Consider the following 10,287-nt stretch of genomic DNA (forward strand, 5'->3'; position numbering starts at 1 on the left):
TGGTACCTATGGCATGGGTACTAAAGAGGCTCCCTAAGGGCTGCAGCATGTATTGTAACACCCTAAGGGACCCCTCACCATACTCATGCAGCATGCCATTGTAGGCTGCGTGAAATGGTGCAGACAAAAGTGAAAACATGACATGGCACGTCTATGTGCAATTGCCTGCAGACACTGCATGTAATATATGTAAGTCACCCCTACAGCAGGCCTTATATCCCTAAGGCAGGGTGCATTATCTTACATGTGTGGACATATCTCCTTGAGCAGATATGACCCTGTGCTGTCTAGTTCAATTACTAGATGGTACAAGTGAACAGGGAAGCCGTTTTAAGTATATGTACTGGGCACTGGTGTTTACCAGTGCACCAGCTACATGATGGCTTCACTGAAACCAAAGGTGTTTGATATCAAACATCTCATATTATAAACCCACACTGATTCCAGTGATGGATTTATTAATACTTGCACTCAGAGGTACCCGTGCTATGGCCCCCAAGGCCTTGCGGGAGCGGCGTCGGAAGTTGCTGGAGGTCCAGCATTCGTCGAGTCGCCACTCCCGGTCTAGGGGCCAGTCCCGGGACCGCTCGCGGGACCGGAGACGTAGCTCCTCGGACTCCAAGTCTTCACCTTCGGATTCCGGAAAGGGTCGCCATAAAAAGAAGTCGAAGAAGCGTGTTCGCTCTCTGACGTCCCCCCGTTACTCCTCGGAGGCGGGCGAGGGGGACAGGGGCCTCGCCCCTGCGTCCTACCCGCCATACCCGGGTCTGTCGGCGACTCCCGAACAGATGCAAGAATTCCTTGCTGCTTTGGACCACCTTTACATGCCTCAGGCTCCCGCCGGCGCGCCTTCGGGCGCAGCGGACCAGTGTCCAGATCCTGCTGGCCCGGCAGCTCCGAAGTGCTGTGCCTTTTATCCCTCCCTTGCCCCGGTTCCCAGACCATTTTGTTCTGGCCTGGGATCCACATTAGGAGCCGGCGCCGTTCATCCCTTCTCCGGCTCTGCCGCCGTGAGCACCCCCCTCTACGCCAGAGGCGGACGATGAATGGGAAGGGTCTGAGGACCCGCTTGCTCTGCAATGTGACTCCGAACCCAATTGGGTGGACGACTTGGAGGGGGCAGGCGACCTCGATGTCTCTTCTGACTCGGGATTCGCCTCTCCCCCGCCTACTATGGAGGGTGCCTCCTATATTGTGGTCCTCCGTCGGGCTGCTGAAGTCCTCAATCTTGACCTCCCCACGGTGGCCCTCAAGAGCAACCTCCTCAACGAGGTGCTCCAGACAGCGTCTACTTCGGCAGAGCCGCTGCTTCCCTTTAATGACGCCCTTACAGATGTCCTCTTGGGCACTTGGTCGAGGCCGGCCACAGGGGCCCCGGTGGATAAAAATGTAACCAGACGCCACCGACCGGCGCCCGGTGACCCCGCTTTCTTGACCACTAACCCTACGACTTAGAGCCTGGTCATTCATGCCTCGAGAGTGCCTTTCCCACGGCCCCGCGGGATAAGGACTCTAAAAGGCTGGACCAGTTCGGGAAGCGGTTGTTCTCTTCGGCCAGCCTCGGCCTGCTGTCAGTGAACACCACCTGCTTATTGGTCTGCTACTTCCACGTGGTGTGGGACGCTGTTGCTCAGGTATTGCCTCATTGTCCTGAGGAGGTGCAGGCTACCCTTTCGCAGGAGATTGCTGAGGGCAAAGATGCAGCTAAGTTTGCCATCCGGTGTGGGTTAGACACCTCCGACTCCCTGGGCAGGGCGTTCTCTACGACCGTGGCGTTGCGGCGCCATGCCTGGTTGCGTTCGACCGTGTTCTCGCCGATGTCCAGAGTTCGCTCATGGACATGCCTTTTGATGGTACCCGCCTGTTTGGCGACAAGGCTGACAGTGCACTGGAGCACTTTAAAGACTCGCAGGCTACGGTCAAGTCCCTGGGTCTTTCTACTAAGAGCCCGGCCACTCCTGCTTTTCGTTCCTTTCGTAACCAGGGTTGTAATGCCCAGGCGCGCCCTTCCACTAGCCACAGCGAGATCGTGGTCGGGGTTTCCGCAGGGGCGGGCCAGGAAACCAACCAGCGGGTCCATCCACTTCCACCCCGCTGCTTCCGCCTCTAAACCCTCCTAATCTGAGCTTCAGGGAGCACCCCATGCCAGTGGGTGGCAGGATACGCCACCACATCCCCCGCTGGCAGAGATTACTTCAGACACATTGGTGCTGCAGATAATCTGCAAGGGTTACTCCCTTCTTTTCAGTCCCCACCCCCAGCAATGCCACCTCGGTGCCACCGCATGTCGGGGATCATTTGGCTCTTCAGGAAGTTGCGGCCCTCTTCACCAAGGGGGCCATCAAGTGCTTTCCTGGGTCAGAAGTAGGGAGTGGTTGCTATTCTCACTACTTTCTGGTCCCCAAGAAGGACAAAGGGGGTCTGCGCCCTATCTTGGACCTCCAGGACGTGAATCACATCCTCCGGAAGGAGAAGTTCAAGATGCTAACCCTGGCTCAGGTATTGACTGCTCTCGACCCTGGAGACTGGATGGTAGCGTTGGACTTGCAGGACTCATATTTTTACATCCCCGTTCTGCCGGCCCGCCTGCGTTACCTGCGGTTCACGGCAGGTCAGCAGCATTTTCAGTTTACCATGCTCCCCTTCGACCTTACCAGCGCAATTCGGGTGTTCACGAAAGTGATGGCGGTGGTCACAGCTCATCTGCGCAGGTCAGGGGCGTCAGTCTTCCCCTACCTCGATGACTGGTTGTTGAAGGCGGCTCGCCTCAGGCAGTCATCAACCACCTTCAGACTACGGCTGATCTCCTTCATTTGCTGGGGTTCTCCCTCAACGTGCCAAAGTCGCACCGAGTCCCTCTCAGAAGCTCCCCTTCATCGGAGCGGTTCTGGATTCGACACACTTTCGGGTGTATCCTCCCGAGCAGCGACTCAGGCTATGATTCCTATCTTTCAGCCTCTTTCCCGGGTTTCATTCCGGCTTCTGGGCCTGATGGTCTCCCGCATCCTGCTAGTGCGATATGCCAGATGGCATGTAAGGGCTCTGCAGTGGGATCTGAAGTTCGAGTGGGCACAGCATCAGGGCAGCCTGTCCGATCATGTCCGGATCTCGGAGGGCACTGCACGAAAACTTCAGTGGTGGCTCACGAATCACGATTGGGTCAATGGCAGATCCCTTCTCCAACTGGAGCACACACTGGTGACGGATGCATCCCTCCTGGGATTGGGATGCCACTTGGGAGAGGCGAAGATCAGAGGCCTCTGGTCTCCGGCGGAGTCCCGGCTCCATCCGACTGCACTGAAGGCATTCCTTCCCTCTGTCCGGGGAAGTGTAGTGCATGTGTTCACGGACAACACCACCGCCATGTGGTATTGCAACAAACAGGGCGGGGTGGAGTCCTGGACCCTATGTCAGGAGGCTCTGTGCCTCTGGACATGGCTGGAACAGCAAGGCATTACCTTGGTGGTTCAACACCTGGTAGGTTCTCTGAACGCCAGGGCAGACGAACTCAGCCGCCGGTGCTTGATAGAACATGAATGGCGTCTGAACTCGGACGTGGCGCAAGGTCTCTTTCTGCAGTGGGGAGAGCCTTGGTTAGATCTATTTGCCACCGAAGAGAACGCGCAATGTCATCAGTTCTGCGCATTGGAATTTCCAAGGTGGCACACGCTCGGAGACGCTTTTCGTCTCGAGTGGAGCTGTGGTCTACTATACGCTTTTCCGCCTATACCACTTCTGCCCAGAGTACTGCAGAAGATCAGGCGCTACCGGGCCCAAGTTATTCTTTTGGCTCCGGACTGGGCTTGAAGAGTATGGTATCCTGAGCTACTCAGTATGAGCATCGATCCCCCGATCCGTCTGCCTCTTCGGGAGGATCTTCTGTCGCAGCAGCAGCAGGGAACGGTCCTCCACCAGAACCTGTCCAGCCTCCACCTCCATGAGTGGAGATTGAGCGGCGACAGTTGATGGCTTTCGACCTTCCTCCCAAAGTCTGTGTTGTCATTCTGGCAGTCAGGAGTCCCTCCACTAAGGCGGTGTACGCCTGCCGATGGAACAAATTTGTGGCATGGTGCACAGCAAAGGCTGTGGATCCTCTTTCGGAGGTTCTTCTATTCCTCCTATCTTTGGCCCAGCAGGGCTCTGCTCTGGGCACTATCAAAGGCTATCTTTCTGCCATTTTCATCTTCCTGAGGCTTCTTGATCAGCCTTCTCTTTTTAAGTCCCTAGTTTTTAACCGCTTTCTCAAAGGCATTACACACACGTTTCCTCCCGTGCCTTTCATAATGCCTCAATGGGACTTAAATCTAGTCTTGACTTTTCTGATGTGCGTCCCCTTTGGGCCTCTCCATAACTGTCCTCTACATCTTCTTACTCTAAAGACAGTTTTCTGGTAGCTATCACGTCTGCCAGAAGAGTGAGTGAGCTCCAGGCTCTTTCTTCTAAACCTCCTGTTCGAGGCATGTTATGTTATGTTATTCAGAATTTATAGAGCGCGAACTGCCGCTCCGAAAGGAGCATCCTGGCGCTAAGGAGCGAGGGAGTCAACAGAATTGAGAACTAGATGGCAGCCAATACATATGCATCTGACAAGTTAAATAGCCAGGTTTTAAGTTGTTTACGAAAAGGGGCTTCTCGATCTAATAGTCTTAGCTCCTTTGGCATAGCATTCCATGCCCTGGAAGCCAGGTCACTAAGGGGTTTTCCCCCTTTGGTCTTGTAGTGAAAAGTGGGAGTGTTGATTAAGTTACAACTGCTGATCTCAGAACTCTAGTGGGGTTGTAGCGCGAGTATCTTTTTGAGAGATACTTAGGGCCAATATTATTTAGTGCTCTAAAAGAGGTCAGTAACATTTTAAAAAGAATCCTTTTATGGCGAGGAAGCCAATGCAATTTCCTGAGGGCCACAGATGCCGAAGATTTCCTATGCAATTTTAATACCAGGCGTGCAGCTGCGTGTTGGACGCTTTGTAGTTTTTTTTAGCGTTAGCTTTTTTTACTCCTACCATCAGGCCATTGCAATAATCGAGGATTGAGAGTATAAGAGCAACAGCCACAGACTTTCTTGACTCGGTGGGAAGAAAATCAAATAATTTTTTCAATGGTTTGATGATATTAAAACAGCTACATATGAGCTGCAGATTGCACACTGTGCATAGATTGCCACCTAGTGTTGGGCCCGGATGTTTGCAGTTTGTTGTTGTCCTTAAAAGTTCTTTGGAAGTCACGAGATAGGTGACTCCTCCTTTGGACCACATTGCGCATGGGCATTGGCTCCATCCCCAGATTGTTTTTTCCGTAATCGGGCTAAGATGTGTTTCCTGCGCTCCGGTTTGGAACCGAATTTCCTTTGGCGCGCAATCCTCACCCAGTTCGACGGTATTGTTTCGATCGCTCTCGATCGATGAGATTCTTCACCACTTCGAAGTCTTCGATTCCTTTCATCGACGAAGGCCTTCGGGCCTACCTAGGCCTTACTTTCTGGCTCATGGAAAGGACACCATTCAAAAAGTGTCCTCAATGTGGGTCGAAGTTCCCCACACCGACCTACATGAAGTGTGCAACCTTTGCCTCTCCCCGGAGCACGAGGCCAAAGACTGTTCCGCTTGTGCCTCATTCCGCTCCAAGAAGACGATCCGGGACCGACGAGCTCGGAGAACTATGGCTCGCTCGTCAGCTTCCATTCCCGACGACATCTTCGAAGAGGGCGTCGACGTGTCAGAACAAACAGCACGCCGAAGAGAGTACCAGCTCCTCAGATGCCAAAGACTCCGACGTCGAGGAAGTCACTCCAGTCAACGGGTCGTAAGTAAGATCGTAGACCCAGACCCTTCCTCAACACCCTCCAAAAAGGCTTCGGGCACACCCTCACCTTCGGGCCCGGGTGCACACCGAGAGACTGCTTCCCACGCCCGCCTTCGGGCCCGGCAAAGAAGCCTACTAAGCCTTCAGGCAGCTCGGGCTCGAGCTAGCCTATCCTCGGTGCCGATTAGGCATGGGCGGATTTTGCGGATCCACGATCCGCGGATTTTGCGGATTTGCGGATCGTGGATCCGCAAAATCCGCTGATTTTGCGGCTCCGCGGATTTGGGGCGGGGCTTCCATGCGAGTGCACATGCCTCTTGTGTGCATAAAAGGTCAGAGAAAGATCAGTTCAGCAAATGAAGAGAAAGAAGCCCCTGCCGGTCACAAGAACAGCACGGGTATTGTGCTTGTGAAAGTCAAGGATGCAAAGGCCTCTATACAGCATCACAGCTGATTTTCCACTGTAGAGTTGGGAAGAAGGCACACCTGTACAGCCTCGACGACGCTCACGATTGTTTTTGGGCTAATGAATGAGTCACTGAATTTGAGCATCAACTAGTTTGAGCGACCATGTGTGTGTTACTATGCAATCGCCCCGAAGGGCGCAGGGGTCCCTTGAGTGAGCTGTCCATCATAGTGGGTGAATGGCGGGAAGACGGTGCAAATCGCGAGTGTGTGGGCGGGGCCAAACATGCGGGGCTTCCATGCGAGTTCACATGCCTCTTGTGTGCATAAAAGGTCAGAGAAAGATCAGTTCAGCAAATGAAGAGAAAGAAGCCCCTGGTCACAAGAACAGCACAGGTATTGCGCTCGTGAAAGTCAAGGATGCAAAAGCCTCTATCCAGCATCACAGCCTGGCCTGTTGTAACTATTTTACGATGGCGCCGGCAAGCTGCCAGCGCCATCCTAAAATAGTTACTAAATTAGCTTCAACAGGAAGCTCTAATAGATAAAATCGAGCACCTGCTTTATTTTATCTATTAGAGCTTCCTGTTGAAGCTAACTTAGTAACTATTTTAGGATGGCGCTGGCAGCTTGCCGGCGCCATCGTCAAATAGTTACAACAGGCCAGGCTTCAACTTTTGCCCCCGGATCCGCCGCTCGCGGATTTGCGAATTCTCGGTAAATTCACGGGAGTTCGCGGATCACGAATTTACCGAAAATTCGCAAAATCCGCGAGCGGAACGGATTTTAAGCTCATACTTAGTGCCGATCCTATACCGGCACCGAAGAAAGAGCCATCTTCCTCAACCACTCCAACAGTTGCTCCGACACCTAAGCACACAGTGCCGAAGACTGGCAGCGGCTCATCGATGCCGAAACCGCACTCCGCCTAAAGCTCAAGAACACCCTTGGGAACCGAAAAAACACCCGGAACCGAAGAAACAGGTTCCGGTAAAGGACATTTCAAAAGGACACACTTCTAAACCAAAAGATCCAAAACCAGCTACCGACTCGGTGCCGAAAAAACCTACAGAACCAAAATCCTCGACGCCGAAGGATTTGCCCTACTTAGAGGAACTTTACACACCTGATTCTAACCCAAAAACTCTTGTAAAGGATCCTAAGACTGGTCACTTGACTCTCAGCTCCAAGAAGAGACCACTTGAGGCGCCAGCACCTCCTCCTTCTCCTCCTCCTCCTCCAGAGAAGAGAGACATTGCGTCCTCTCCATTAAGGGTCCCTTCTCCACCACCTCCCCACATTGTTCCTCCTCCACCTCACCATTCACCTACACCATCCCCTAATCCAGACGATGATGCAGGCATAGACTCTGATGACAGTGGTGGGGTTGCACATGACCCAGCAGGGACCAATAGTCCCCCTCAGTCACCTAATCCATGTGATGATTACAACACCCCTCATGTGCCTTATGTCCCACAAGATGATATATACCCTTCTAGACCTTCCCCACCAGAAGACACTATAGGGTTTAACCTACTAGTCCAAAGAGCTGCCCAATATCATGGGGTAGACTTCCACACTGAGGCGGTGGAGGAAGATTTCCTACTAGATACTTTTGATAACACTCAAAGGTCCACTGCCATTTTGCCAATGCTTAAGGGTGTCATCAAGCAAGCAACAGAGGTTTTTAAGGATCCTGTCAGGGCTAGGGTACTTAATCCTCGCATTGAGAAAAAATATAAAGCTGCCCCTACATATCCAGTCTATATTATATTAAAGGCCCAGCACCATTAGACTCTTTAGTAGTATCTAATGCACGTAAACGTGCTAATTCTCAGACATCAGGTGAGGCCTCACCACCAGACAAAGAATCTAGGCTACTTGACGCCTCCGGCAAAAGAACAGCGTCACAAGCAACTAATACCTGCCGCATTGCCAATACCCAAGCGTTGCTGGCCAGATATGACAGAGCCCATTATGATGAAGTAGAGTCCATAATGCAGAATCTACCAGACGAATTCAAAAATAGGGCCAATTAACTTATACAGGAAGGTAAAAATATTACTAATACTTCCATTCGTTGTGCCCTAGATGCTGCAGATACCGCCTCAAGGGCAATCAATACCAGCAACCTACTACGTAGACATGCTTGGCTACGTATTTCAGGTTTTAAACCTGAAGTACAAAACTCCATCCTTGATCAGCCATTTGATGAGACACATTTATTTGGCCCTAATGTTGATGTGTCTTTAGAAAAGATGAAAAAAGTCACTGATACAGCAAAATCTATGGGAGCCTTCAGCAGCAAGCTCCCAGACGTTCTTTTAGTCGCTCCTTATACAGAGGCAACACTAGAGGCTACTCCTCGGAAAATCCCTCCACTTCTTACAAGACCCCTAGCCAATCCACATTCACTAAGGACTACCAGAGAGGGAGTTACAGGGGTAACAACAAAGGCAGAGGCAAAACCAACAACTCCTGCTCTGCTTCTACCCTTACCCAATGACTTTCCTCCCCTTCCCCCAACATTCCACTCCTGTGGGGGGAAGACTGCAACAATTCCTTCCTGCCTGGACCAACATCACAGACAGGTGGGTCCAACAAATTATTCAGTCAGGTTTCTGTCTAGAACTAATATCTACCCCCAAACATACCACCCAAACAGTGTCCAATGTCACAAGAACATTTATCGCTGTTAAAGCAAAAAGTAGTATCTCTGTTACAAAAAAGTGCAATAGAACCAGTTCCTCTGCACCAACAAAACAAGGGGGTTTACTCTCTATATTTTCTAATCCCCAAAAAGGACGGCTCTCTAAGGCCTATTCTAGACCTCAGACCGCTAAAATTATACATACACTCAGACCATTTTCACATGGTCACACTACAACAAGTCCTTCCGCTCCTGTTACAAAACAACTTCCTTGCTACTTTAGATCTCAAGGACGCATACTTTCCCATTCCCATTCACAAGTCTCACAAAAAGTATCTCAGATTTGTTATAGACGGGCAACACTATCAATTCAAAGTACTCCCATTCGGAGTCACAACAGCACCAAGAGTATTCACCAAGTGCTTAGCAGTAGTGGCAGCGCATTTACGAAGACAGCACATCCATGTCTTCCTGTACCTCGACGACTGGCTCATTAAAGCCAGCTCATTCAACCGATGCGTGGAACACACTCATGCCACGATACAGCTGCTCCACAAATTGGAGTTCACAATAAACCACGCCAAGTCCCATCTACAGCCATCCAAAGTACAACAGTACCTCGGTGCCACAATAAACACCTCAACAGCGCTAGCTTATCCCACTCCAGCAAGGATAGATAGCATGCAAAGTCTTCTAACAAAGTTTCAGCTACAACACTCCCTTCCAGCACAAGTGTTCATGCAACTCATGGGGATGATGGCCTCTTGCATTTTCATAGTGCCCCATGCAAGACTTCGAATGAGTCTGTTACAAGAATGCTTATCACGTCAATGGAACCAGGCTCAAGGTCAATTAACAGACCTAGTGTTGGTAGACGGTCAGACTCATCGCTCTCTGTAGTGGTGGAACACCAAAAACCTTTCCAAGGGACGACCGTTCCTAGAGCCAGTTCCTCAGATAATCTTGAATGCGGACGCATCGCTCTCCGGCTGGGGAGCCCACCTACTGCAACACACCATGCAAGGCAGGTGGACACCGCAACAAAAGTTACTCCACATCAATCATCTGCAGTTACTAGCAATATTCCTAGTTCTAAAAGCTTTCCAAAAGCAAGTATCAAACAAAGCTGTGTTAGTCGGCACAGACAACATGACAGCCATGTATAACATACAGAAGCAGGGAGGCACACACTCCCTGCAGCTCTCTCAACTAGCGCAGGACATATGGCAGTGGGACAACCTCACATAGACCTATTTGCCACCCACGAAAACGCCAAATGTCCAAGCTTCGCCGCCAGATATCAACACCCACTGTCCAAAGGCAATGCGATATGGATGAACTGGTCAATCAGATTTGCGTACGCTTTTCCACCTCTACCACTCATGCCACTAGTAGTACGCAAACTACAGCAGCATTCTCCCACCCTCATCC

The sequence above is a fragment of the Lissotriton vulgaris genome, chromosome 12, assembly GCF_964263255.1.
Source record: "Lissotriton vulgaris chromosome 12, aLisVul1.2, whole genome shotgun sequence".
NCBI lineage: Eukaryota > Metazoa > Chordata > Amphibia > Caudata > Salamandridae > Lissotriton > Lissotriton vulgaris.